A 13979-nucleotide genomic window follows, 5' to 3' on the forward strand; every position below is an offset into this window, starting at 1 on the left:
TTATAAATAAATAAATAGTAGAAAAATGAATATATAAATTGTTAAGTGAAGAGTAATAAAAATGCCAGCTTCAGCAATGGAGCCACCTAAACACATCTCCAGTTCCTTGGGAGCCCAAGGCCTGATAACATAATAAATTGAGGACCTTCTGGGGTATCTCAATTTTTTTCAGTCAAACTCTTAATCTGTCTGGTTCAAATGCATCTGAACTGACATTCAAAGGGTAAAACACATGATTTTCAGAAATCAGTTCTCAGAAATATTTGATTTCACTGTTTATTTCTTCCAATAACAGCATCAATGGGCTCGCTCATAGCAGCAATAGCAATAGCCCTTAGACTTATATACAGCTCCCTAGTGCTTTACAGCATTTTCTGAGTGGTTTACAGACCCAACAATCTGAGTCCGCGTTTTACCAACTTTGGAAGGATGGAAGGCTGAGTCAACCTTGAGCCCCATAAGGATCAAACTCCTGACTGTGGCAGAGTTAGCCTGCAAGCAATACTGCATTCTATCCACTGTGCCGCCGTGCTCCAGAGAGCACAGCATTTCAAAGAATTGTATTGTGAACTGTATTCAATTGCACATGAAGTCATGGTTGGCTGACTTGACACAGCTAGCTGAATATCATGAAGAATCAAAAATTACATTATATCCAGATATTGTTGCTATTGCATTTCAGAATTAAAAATGTTGAAACTCTTAATAAGCTCTCTTTAATGTAGAAATGTAAAAGTAGCTATTATAAACCCTTCTAATCCATACTTCTTGTAAGCACATTATCCCACCTTTCATCCACCCTTAAAACATCAAGAAAAAATATATAAGAAAAGCCAATAAACAGAATGAAACAAGTAGAGATAAGCTAGCCACAAGAATGAAATGAATTATATATTATGGGTCTGTTCAGCACTCAAGTGATAATAAAATCTTAGGCATACAAAAAGCATCCCTGACATAGAAACAGGAGAAATCTATTAGGAATTTTTTAGGAAGACAGCCTACCTCCCATGTATTGCTTGGAAACATACACTGTTTCTGTTCTGGATTTATAAGAGAAATTGTTAACTGCTTCAAAGATCAGGATAAAGGTCATTAGATGCCTGAATGAAGGATCTTCTCAAAGTTGAGATTTACAAATAATCAAATCAATTTAGTCAAAGGGCATAAAGATCAAGAGGACAGAACACTGTAAGAACATTCATAATAAAAGGTATCCTTAGTACCGTCTAAACCAGGGGTAGGCAACCTCGGCTCTTTTATGACTCATGGACTTCAACTCCCAGAATTCCTGAGTCAGCATAGCTGACTCAGGAATTCTGGGAGTTGAAGTCCATGAGTCACAAAAGAGTCGAGGTTGCCTACCCCTGGTCTAAACTAAATTGAAGAATTTTATAACTTGATCTTTCAGGGTCTTACCTCAGGGTGAATTGCACTTAATCTACAATGTCCTGAGAAGCTTAAGACCTTCACACCTGTTACTTCTCAGTAGACAAAATACCAGAATACCAGAATAACAGAGCTGGACGGTACCTTGGAGGTCATCTAGTCCAACCCCCTGCTCAGGCAGGAAACCCTATACCATTTCAGACAAATGGTTGTCCAATCTCTTCTTAAAAACTTCCAGTGTTGGAGCATTCACAACTTCTGGAGGCAATTTGTTCCACTGATTAATTGTTCTGTCAGGAGATTTCTTCTTAGTTCTAGGACTAGGTTGCTTCTTTCCATGATTAGTTTCCATAGACTTTTAATTTCCAAGGAGACCATGGCTGTTGCTAAACCTTTATGACCAAGTAGCGAGGCAGATCCTTACTTTGTAGTGAGCAAGAGCTATTCACACTCAGAGGGCTTGTTGTTGACTTATGTATTAAATATGCACTCATTCTTTGTAGACAAATACTTAATTCACCAAGTACATATTTGGAAGATTATCCACAGAGAGATCTATACTGAAAGATTCCAACTCTTTCTGCTCTACAAATTGAACCCGAAAGTAACTGGTCAATAAATAAAAATTTTTGAAGCACAAATAAAACATTATAATGTAAACCACATATATGGGCACAGTGCCTTTGAAAGCCATGATGCCATCTAACAATAGCTACTATATTGTATTAAATGTTGTTGTTTTTTAAATGATACCTGTTTGGAACAGTTAGAATTCTACTGTCATACTAGTATTTCATCTGACACTAGTTGTAATCATGCTTTGGAGCATTAAAATATAACTTGAAGGAATTAAACATTTATAAACAGATGACTGTGATACAAAAACCTAACTTATACCTGCATGTGTATATGCATGCAGGCAGAGTTAAGCTTTCTTAAAAAAATCTTGTAACACAGAGGTCTCCAACCTTTTGGGCACCAGGGAGAGAGATTTTTCTGTGGACTGGAGGGTGCGTGGTTCTGTGTGCTGCCTGCATCCTGTGGATGGAGCTTTCCTTATTTGTGTGAACCGGTTGTTGGCATGCTGTGGCCTGGTACCAGTCCATGGACCGGGGGTTGGGCACCCCTGTTGTAACAATGGGGTATTCACTGGAAGATATTTGGATATTTGGAAATCATGGGCACGCAACAGATCACTGCTATTCATAACGTAATACCTTTTCAGGTTTTTATTCCTTAATATAGTCTTAAAGCAGCACCACTTTTTCTTCAAAAATCACGAAGAAGCACGCACAATCCTAATAATTAATGCAGGGAAACTATTTTTTGCTTGACTTGCCAATAAAACTAAAGATATGGAGTCTAAAATTCTGTTTTTCCAATCTATTCACATTTAACACAAAGTTTCCATTTATTTTCCTTTTGGAAATCAATGAGGACACTCCAATTTGGGGGAGGGGGATTAACGCCACATCCCTTCCTACCCTTACCCCAAACTCCAAAGTTGATTGTCATGAGCTCAGAATTATTACCAACAGGAGCATTCCAAGAGGACCAGATAAAAGATCCTCTTCACTTATTCTTCCATATGCCTTGATAAACTGAGGCCAGGTCAGGAGAAATTCTAAATGCATTTCCACAGAGAACCATCTGTGCTTTCTTTCTCCTGACATCTGTTCAGCAGGACATTGGAAGGTGTCAGAGTGCCCTATCACCAGTCCCTGAACATAACTGAACATATATTTCTTCCCACAACATAAACTAAAATTGTTCTTGTTTTTTTTGTTTGCAATGTTATTTTTATGTATTAGTTGCCGTACAACTTTATCTGCATTTGCTTCCTGATAGCCATCCTGAGTGACTTTGGGTAGAACATAGGAGAAAGCTGTAAATCTAACAAAGAAAAAAAAATTAAGAATCTAACTCGACTAGACACTCTCCAATGGGAGTCATTTCCTAATCCAGATACTGTCAATCATCAGTAGGAGGAAATCCAATAAAAAGGAGCTTAGGGTAAGGGCAGGAAGGGATGTGGCATTAATCCCCATGTTTTCAACAAGAATGTGAACAAAAATATACCTCTGCTACCCCACCTGTATGTTATTTTACCGGACATCACAAAAAGTACTTGATGCAAAATCAATTCTGCATACTACTTCCTGTTTAAAATGTGGCCAATGTGACCAATTGACATGGAACGAACAGCATCTCCACCCAATCCTTATCTGCTACATGTTCATTTTCTTACATAGAGCCCTTTGTAGTTAACTCTAGCAAGGCACACAAGGACAAACACAATGAAGTCCAATTGCTTGGACTAGTGGACAGAATCTTGCAAAACAACAACAACAACAACAACAACAACAACAACAACAACAACAATAATAATAATAATAATAATAATAATAATAATAATAATAATAATAATAAAGTTGGAAGGAACCTTGAAGGTCATCTAGCCCAACCCCCTGCTCAGGCAGGAAACCCTATACCATTTCGGACAAATGGCTTTCTCCTTCTCTCTTCCAGCTCTTCCAATTTTGATGTGTGCTGTTGTGCCCACAGTAAAAAAATGACAATAAAGATTATCTTATCATCTTATCTTATCTTATCTTATCTTATCTTATCTTATCTTATCTTATCTTATCATCTTTTCTTATCTTATCTTATCTTGGGCCTCTCTCTGGAAAAACTCTGTTGCCAAAACTCCCTCTCATGCTTCTCTAGGTGCCTATTCCATCACATGGTTTAGGAATAAAATGAATAAAGAAGGCCAGAATGAGCCAATTTTCCGAGGTTCTGACCCAATAGGGCTAAAAATTAGATTAAGATTTATCTATTCTATAGAAAGCTTGATAATTTGACGTCTAGCCACAATTTCAGTTCATCTACTCTACCAAAAATCCCAAAGTATCTAAATCTCTTGACAAGAAAGAGATATAAGTAGCTTTGTAATTCAAAAGTGTTATTAGGACTAGTAGATATGAGTTGCAAAAATTCAGATGGTCACTAGATGAGAGCAAAAAGTCAACATTTTATATGTCTCCTTATTGAGTGGATGTCTAGATTTTTGCAGTCTAGATATGAACAATCTAAGAAATGCAAAATAATAATAATCAGTCAGAGATGGAGCTCTTGTTCTATCCAATTCTGATATCCACAAAGGGTAATTCATTTTAGATTTCATAGTGAATTGAATTGAACTAAAACAGCATGTGGGACTAGAGCCAAAGAGAATACTTATTAACTTTCTGGCATCTTTGTCTGTTACCATTTTACAAGAGATCTATTTTTAGTTCTTGCATTTTAGGTCAGTACACTGTACTGACTGTACACTGTAATTTATGACAAAACAGTATAAGTATGCTTCATAATAATGCATACTGTTTCACTGTTTAATTCTGTATTGGCTGCACAAGATAGCTATGGTTCTTCATACAACAGTTTGGTAAGATGCATGAAACTAAAGTCTGGTACCTTAAATAAGGATGGCCAATATATAATAGTAGAAAGGCACTGATTTTGTTGGCCAGAATTCAGATTGTGTTTTTATTTGATGTTCACAAGAGCCCAGAAGTCAAACAGAATTAGATATAGAGCTATACAACCAGATACAAAACTTATGGAATCCAGGATCTTCTTTATCCCCAACCTGGAATATGCCATGTCTATATTTATACGTATCAACATCTAAGGTATTAAAAATCAATACAGGTTATAAATTAAGATACTGTGGGAGCAGTAAAATCTAAAAACATAATTACAGTATAAAGTAATAAGAGAGGGAACACATAGTTCTTGTTACTGTCAAGCCACTTGGGGATTATGAACACTTGCTTATGCGCTGCATATACTCATCAAGAGATTTCAGTATTACCTTCTGCCTATCTCAGTTTTAAAGAAGGAGTTGCCTTGGAGACAGCGTTGAAATGAAACATCTTCATCTCTGTAGGGACTTTGTACCATAAATATATATATAGACACACCGTCATTGGACACATCGCTTTTACTTTGAAGTTTATCAAGATGCTGCTTGGTTAGTCAACCTGCCCTTTGGTCTCATTTTATTAAGTACTTAAAATTAAGGTACAGGGAGAAAGTGACCTTCTCTCTTTTTTTTAACACAGTGGCCAGGTGACAAAGAAGGAAAACATAATAAATTAACGTATTTAGCTGAAATCTATGACAGATCACTTGCCGGACTCGCATTGGAAAGACCCACCTAACACTTCACATTGCCAGACATTTGAAGAAAACTTTTTTATAGTTTAAACAAGCTTTTTTCCCCCTATCAAACCTAAACATCCATTTTTAAGTTAGGCTGATATAGCATATGGACAAATATGATAAAGGAGCTAGAATTCAGTCTTTAATGCAGCGTTTTCCAACCTTAGGAACTTGAAGATGCGTGGACTTCAACTCCCAGAATTCCCCAGCCAGCATAGCTGGCTGGGGAATTCTGGGAGTTGAAGTCCACGCATCTTCAAGTTCCTAAGGTTGGGAAACGCTGCTTTAATGCATCATAGAAAGAAGACAGAGTGAACTAGGTAAAGGAATTCATCTGAAGAACATATTCAAAGTAGAGACTGGATGAAATCCATCACATTTCCTGGGCACTTTGAGGGCAACTGAACCATATTGCTGTACTGTGGGTCAGTATAAATTTGTTCCACTATTAATAGGGGTGTTAATCATAAATAACAGTTTTTAAAGTAATTGCAAACCTCTTGTGTTTTCAATTCCTTTCTAGCATGCAGAGCTTTTGTACATTCTGTCCCTTCATCTATGTAATTTTCTCCATAAATTTCCCTAGGCAGGGGGATACAGGGGATTAACATGCAATTTTCCTTGGTAGCTGTAAAATATGTATATGTAAATACTTTTCGAAGAAATCCATATGCCACCCATTTTTCCCTAAGGAATATTTAGAGAGCTGGATATATATTTTTCCCCCCACTGCATCTCTCCTACAAGGAGATGTAGGTATCTCCACTGGGATTGGTGTTTTTTTTTTGTTGTTTGTTTGTTTGTTTTTGTTTTTTGCCAAATATGAAGCAACTTTAGAGGCAAAAGGATGCTTTGGTGCATCCGTGAGAAATGCATTTTGCACTTCTGTGCAACTTCTTAAACTCAACATATTTTTCCTGGGACTACTTTGCAAGTTTGGAGGGCACCTGTGCATTTTGAAGAAAAAGGAGAGCTACTTTAAGAAAGTGCAGGCAAGGGTTATGTCAGCCCTGATTTCATTAATTAGTGAAGAGGTGCTCTGCTTGGTCTTGCTCAAGCTCCAAAATGTTTTCAAAATGAACAGGACTTGCTGATTCCAAGATTGAAGAGTTGGTAGTGGCTGGTAACAGAAGTAATAATAAGAGGTCCTCAGTGCTCTCTGAGCTTGGTTGTCTTTTTGCAGATATTTCATTACGCAAACTCCAAGGTTGACTCAGCCTTCCATCCTTCCGAGGTAGGTAAAATGAGGACCCAGATTGTTGGGGGCAATTAAGCTGACTTTGTAATAATGCCGCTTGGGGGGGGCGAAAGCCCTAATAAGCAGGCATATACATAGAATGAAGGCTATTGCTAAGCACATTGGTTTGTGCTTAAAATTGTAAGCCACCCTGAGTCTTCGGAGAAGGGCGGGATATAAATGGGATTTAAAAAAAACAACAACCAAGCTCAGAGAGCACGTAGGACCCCTTGTTTCAACCCTGAGTTACAAATAATTTTTCTTGACTGAAGTAATCAGAATGATCCCATTTACATTCTTCCAAGCCCTACATGCTTCCCAAAGTGTGGCCCCTGATACAGAAATCTTTGCCCAACTCATCATAAGTTCACCCAAGCTGTTGGCAGGAAATAAAATTGTCCCTGCTAAAAACTAGCAGAAGCATACTTATTTATTCACTGGTACATGCACACTAGGATGATAGAAAGTGTTAATATGGTTTGTTTGTCAATTATGAAGCATCACCTTTTAAATCAGTATTTCCAATCGAGCGTATCTTGTGAACTTAGCCAATTCAATAATTCAATAAACTATGATTTAGCCACCCATGGCTTGGTAACTGGAAAGTGAAAAGACTTCAGACTCAGATAGGAACTTCAAAATTCACATTGGACAATAGGTCTTTTCTTTGATTTCTCACTTGTTTTACTTTTTGATTTTCAGAAGTTGCAGGGGCAATGCAGATACTAAACCAATGTTTGATAATTGGATGACAGTTTAGTTTTTATTTTGAATTACTATTAGGCAACATCCTGCCTTTCTGGTTTACAAATATCAGTCCTATACTATTTTCTCTAAATGTTTAGCTTCCACATATATATGTTGAGGCACGGATTTTTTTTAATCACATAGTGATTAAATGACCTTGGCCAATTAACCCCTGATACCTGCCATATTTAGTCTTAGGAATGTTTGAAATATCTTGGTATTCATAGTCCACAGTCATAATAATGCCTCTGTCCTGTAATATGTGATTTATTTATTTAATAATTTTATAGACTGCACAACACCCAGGGATAGGGCCTTCTCAGTGGGTGCGCCTGCCCTTTGGAACCAGCTGCCAGTGGAGCTTAGGACTGCCCCCGACCTCCGTTCATTCCGCCGGGACCTGAAGACCTGGCTCTTCGAGCTCTCTGGCCCAGGCTGAGAATTTTAATTTTAATTTTAATTTTAACTGGGGTTTTATTTGTTCAGGGATGGATATAATTTTTTAAACTGTTTTTAACTTTTGTATTTTTTGTTTTAATCACCCTGTAAACCGCCCTGAGTTCTTCGGGAAAGGGCGGTATATAAATATAATAAAATAAAATAAATAAAAATAAATATACTGTATATGACTCCGAGTGGCTAGCAAAACAGAGTAAAACCAATAAAAACAAGCACAATCAAAAAGAGCAGAAACAGGATAAAAACAGCAGCAGATTGTGAAGCAAAGAAGGCATTCAAGAAAAATCTTAATGGCTATAAGGTTGCTAGTCATTCAGCATTAAAGTCTCAATTTTATATTAATTTGTAACATGCTCCTCCTCTCTCTTATTTTTTGAAGTTCTGATAACAAATATCATAACTGGATTATTTATAGATAAGTTACATTGGTTTATCCCTATTATTTCCTTTAAGAAATCAAGTAAATATCCTCCACTTATACCTTTCAGAAGAAAGCTCTACGGGGCTACCTGATCTGGGCTGCAAAATTCTGGACGACCACTTAGAGGATGACAACAACACAACAAAGGTTTTCTGTATCTTTGTGATACCTTCAGATTTTTTCAGCACAGAACTGGTAGCCATAATATTGTGAGGTAGTTGAATATGAGAGAGATATTCGATTCACACATCACACTGAGCGGTAGAGTACTCTGTATGCCTATACTTTAGCACAATGTATGAAGATGATTGGGGGACTGGAGGCTAAAAGATATAAGGAGCGGTTGCTGGAATTGGGTATGTGTAGTTTAATGAAGAGAAGGGTGAGGGGTGACATGATGGCAGTGTTCCAATATCTCAGGGGCTGCCACAAAGAAGAGGGAGCCAGGCTGTTCTCCAAAGCACCTGAAAGCAGGACAAGAAGCAACGGATGGAAACTAGTCAAGGAGAGAAGCAACCTAGAACTAAGGAGAAACTTCCTGACAGTTAGAACAATTAACCAGTGGAAGAACCTGCCTCCAGAAGAGGTGAATGCTCCAACACTGGAGGTTTTTAAGAAGAGACTGGACAGGCATTTGTCTGAAATGGTATAGGGTTTCCTGCCTTAGCAGGGGGTTGGACTAGATGACCTCCAAGGTCCCTTCCAAATTATTATTATTATTATTATTATTATTATTATTATTATTATTATTATTATTATTATTATTATTATTATTATTATTATTATCTTAACCAGAGAATCCAGAGTTTGTGACTTTTCTCCCAATTGGTGTCACTGTATCAGAAGGAGAACCAACAGAACAGACATCCGTGTTATTAACTGGCTGGGTTATGCAGACAAGACCTGTAAGATTAATAGTTAAACAGGGATGTAAACCAAAATGTTTTGGCTTTTTACAACACCAGTTTCCATTTTACTTCACAATCTTGGGAGGCATTAGCAAAGATTTACTAATGGGAAACACTTGGCTGTGGCTTCAAGAAACTAGTTAGCATCGTCAGGACAGTGACATGATTCTCAGGAGAATATTTTAATTTTAATTTTCAGAAAAGTCGAGCAACCCGTCCAGCTTGAGAATGAAAGAAATTTAGTTATACTTAGTCAACTGAATAAGAGGAATCGGGAAGAGCAACACATAGTAACATAGCCTTTAAAAGGTGCAGAACTACTTTTTCTCCATTGTCAAGCACAAACACTATGTATGCCAACAATTTAACACAAGCAGGAATTTATGGCTGTAGCTTATACATTCTCATCTGAAAGATATGAAAATCCACTTTTGTTAGAATGTAGAAATGGTAGTGTTTTCTTTTAGCCATCTTCTTATTGTGATAGACTGACAGAAGTGTTTTAGGACTATTTATTCCTTTGAACGATTTACCTGGCTGCCCATCTCTTCATGGCACTTTTTACTTTTATTTTCATCCCATGCTTCGAAAAAGTCTATTGTAGTTGACTCGGAATTGGACAGAAATTACTGCCTTAACATCAAGTCACTAACACAGGTAGTACGTATCTCTGTCTGCTAAATATGAATCTATTTTTGATGCACAGTAAGTCTGACGGCAATCAATCTGCCACAAATAAAGAGATATTTGCCCACCTTATGAAAATGCAGCTTGTAAGCAGAGTTCATTCTGAATGTCGTACTTAAATTATCTGGGTTGTAATCCTACCTACACGATTCTCCAGTGAGAATAGCCTCACTGATCACAACAGTGCTTGCTTCAGAGGAACTCTGATCAATCACCGAGTAGACTTGATTTAAAATTAGGATACAATCGTACTACAAAAAAAAATAAAAATCCACATTGCAGGAATATCAATCACCTATGTTAAAATTCATTCAGAAGGGGACCTCTCCAGGAAACCTTATTTTTAAACATTTCACATCAACTGTTAAAGTGTTACTCTACTCGTCCCACTGGGGAGTCCAGGTCAGAAAAAAATAAACTCCACAGGAAGATTGCAACCACCTCCATTGAAATGGATTGTAATAACAGAATCATATACATATACATATACATGTACATGTACATGTACATGTACATATACATATAGATATACACATATACATATACATATACATATACATATACATATACATATACATAAACATATACATGATTGTGCTTTATCTCCCCTCTTATATCTGAGTGAATTAGAGAGGCATTATCCTGAACTGCTTTTGAACATTATTTTTGTTTTGTGGGGCTTAAAAAAGGCTTCACTCTCTTTGTCTAGGACAGTGATGATGAACCTTTTAGAGACCGAGTGCCCAAACTGCAACCCAAAACCCACTTATGTATCATCGTGTGCCAGGTGGGCATGGACCTTTGGGTGGGCATGGTCAATTGGGTGGGTGTGGTCAATTGGGTGGGTGTGGCCCATTGGGTGGGCGTGGCTGCAGTGGTAGCTGCAGACTGGGTAGGACTAAAAAGTTCAATGAATCAATTCCAACTTTGCAAGAACTTTTTTTCTTTTTCCACGAGAAGTTGATTAATTGAACCTTTTTTGGGGGTTACATGGCAGCAGAGGCCTAAAGCGAAAAGGTTTTATAAAACCCAGCTAAATGCCTAGGACTGGGGCGATGGCATGCATGCCCACAGAGAGGGTTTTGCGTGCCACCTGTGGCACCCATGCCATAGCGTCAGCACCACGGGTCTAGGACATATTTTTTGCATTCACCTATCAGGTTCACCTCCCTTAGTCTGCACCCCTGTTCCATGAAGAAACAAAATGTAGGAAACCTTCAATTAGACAACAATGTTATGACCATTAAAATGTTTTGTTTTTAGAAAGATAAAAAAACAGATTATGTTTAGATGTATAAACAGTTACATTCTTGAGTAGTGTCAGTCATCTAGAAACTAAATGGAATATACCAGCTGGATGCTTTCTTTGGAGACATTGAGTCACTGTGCTTCATATTCTATGTCCTGGAACTAATCTGGAATTATTTCCAATCTGGAATTAGAAATAGCGCTACATCTCAGCATGCTTGAATTGCTGCAGTCCATAAGACACAAGCAGTGACTTTGACAGAGAAAGTTTTTTTTTCACCTATAAAGGGGAGCTGACTTTCATTCTTGCACAAATGTAACATAGGTGCACAAATTTAGCCAAGCTGTCTATAATGATTTTAGGTTATGTAAATTATGTTCAGTACTACTGCAAGAAATTTAAGGGACTTTGTAAGAAGACCAAGTGCATGAAAGGATGCTCCAGAGTTAATGAAAGCAAGTAAGAGGGAGACAAATAGTGAGCTGAAGTAAAAGATTTCAGTCCAGTTATAGCTCATATTTTATTTATTCATGAATTGTGTATTGAACCACACATGATCAAATTAGGTTATTTCAATCAAATCTCTGAACTCAACACAACAGATTAGTTTCGGTTATCTACGGAGAAATGCATGATTTTCTGACCTAGAGGTAGATGCATGCATTGTTGAATTTCTCATATTTTGTTCTTTGTGTACAAAATGAGACCCTTTGCAGATATAGTGTTATATCTATAAAATATCCACATCTATGTCATCTATCTATATCTATATCCAGTGGTGCGATTCAAATATGTGAACAACCAGTTCTCTGTGTGGATGCCACTTCCGGAAGTCCATTCTGGGCCTGGGCAAGAAAAAATTAGCTACCAGTTCTACTGAAGTGGTACGAACTGGCTGAATCCCACCACTGTCTATATCTATTTGTACATACGGGAATGCAGTATATTCAATATATTTTCATTCTGTCTCTCTCCATCTTTCTCTGCTTCTTTCTCTCTCTCTTTCTCTTTCTCTCTCTACCTCCCTCCCTCCCTCTCTGTATGTGTGCATGTGTGTTGTCTACTGTGTGTGGAAAAAGTCTTGGAAAAAAATTTGTACTTTGATGTTATATATGTTCATGGCAGCAAGATTACTTTCTGCACAAAAATGGAAGGACGAATGGCTGCAGAAGTTGATGGAGTTAGCAGAGATGGCTAAATGGACTGCTTTGATTAAAGAAAAAGAAACAATTACTTTTGTTTCTATTTGGAAACCGTTTCTGGACTTTGTGCTTGAGGTGGAAAAAAAATGAAACTTTGATTTTGGGTTTTACCAATTAGATAGATCTGTTCTTATAGAAATGGCTAGTTTATACTGCTATGTAAAAGTAAAATGTTGAGGTTTTCTTATTTTACTGCACCAAAGGGAGTCGGAAGTCAATGCCTTTTCTTTCATTTTCATTTTTTTTCTACACTCTTCCTTCCCTATTTCTCCTATTATTGGTTTTTGTATTTTATTCTATAAACTAATAAAAGAAAAAAAATCTAGAAATGACAAACTGGCATGGCACATTGTGTTACTTTTGATGCTTGAAGCAAGATAGGACGTCATTGTATCCTTTCAAGCGATAACAATCCCGATTCGATCACTACTATTTCTTTGGAGGGATATTTATCGCTGTATCACTAAAATCAACTGAGCTGCTAGAGAAAACATTGTTGTACTCTAAAATAATAAGTGTTGGTCTGTATACACTCAACCATTGACTATCACAATTCCATTTTTATGTCTGCTGTTTCCTTCTTTTTTAAAAAAAGAAGTCATTTCCAAACAATATCTGTTTAAAGACAGTTGAAATAAAAAATTGATCTGACTCTGTGTGAAATGGCTAAGGAATTATCTTTGCCTTTTTTTGTTATAGTAGCAATAGCTGTTAGATTTACAGTATATACTGCTTCACTGTGCTTTACGGCCCCAGAGTCAGCCGTTTGCCCCCAACAATCTGGGTCCTCATTTTACTGACCTTGAGCCAGTCAAGATCAAACTCCTGGCAGTGAGCAGAATCAGCCTGCAATGTTGCATTCTAACCACTGCGTCACCATGGCTCTTATGACAAATCTACCCACAGGAATCAGTGGATGAAGATCATGACTGAAGTGTCATCCATTTGATACTTGCATTGGAAGATAATGTTTTGTCATGTTAATGAAATCTCAACTTAAGCAAATGCCCTTCCTCTAATCTGACATTTCAATGGATGGTCTAAAATACCAGCAATGGATTTGCCCAATGTCTCATTTTCCAAATGTATTAGTTTGCTCTTCTCCACAATTTAGCAAGAATATATCTTTTTTCACATACAAATAGAGATGCATGTCCATTTGAAACTTTTCTAGTATAAACTCTGCAAACACTTTTTGCAAGGTAACCGTCCCTAATATAAAGTGGGCTTTGCATATTTTCATTGATAATCATATTTTTATGATCATATTTCCATGATATATGGAGATTGTGAATGTTGACATCCAACTGCATGTTGTAAGCACATTTGAATAAAAAAAAAAAACTTTATCCTCCATCCCACCAAAAGTGTCATTGCCACCCAGAAAATCATTGAATGAGGAGATATGATTTTAATATTTATTTATTTTATTTATTTATTTGATTTATATACC

General features: G+C 37.1%; 1 protein-coding gene and 1 long non-coding RNA gene across 2 annotated transcripts in view; one reads left to right on the plus strand and one right to left on the minus strand.

Moving 5' to 3' along the window:
- The window catches only part of LRRTM4 (leucine rich repeat transmembrane neuronal 4), a gene marked incomplete at both ends in the record, with an annotated part of 342010 nt that overhangs the window by 259877 nt on the left and 68154 nt on the right, over positions 1-13979 (minus strand). The window lies entirely within an intron of this gene.
- Positions 5975-9650, plus strand: LOC310643647. Its single transcript, XR_014493108.1, has 3 exons — positions 5975-6041; positions 8513-8627; positions 9588-9650. It is a non-coding gene; the product is annotated as an uncharacterized lncRNA (long non-coding RNA).

The sequence above is a fragment of the Vipera ursinii genome (assembly GCF_947247035.1).
Source record: "Vipera ursinii genome assembly, chromosome: 8".
Classification (NCBI taxonomy): domain Eukaryota; kingdom Metazoa; phylum Chordata; class Lepidosauria; order Squamata; family Viperidae; genus Vipera; species Vipera ursinii.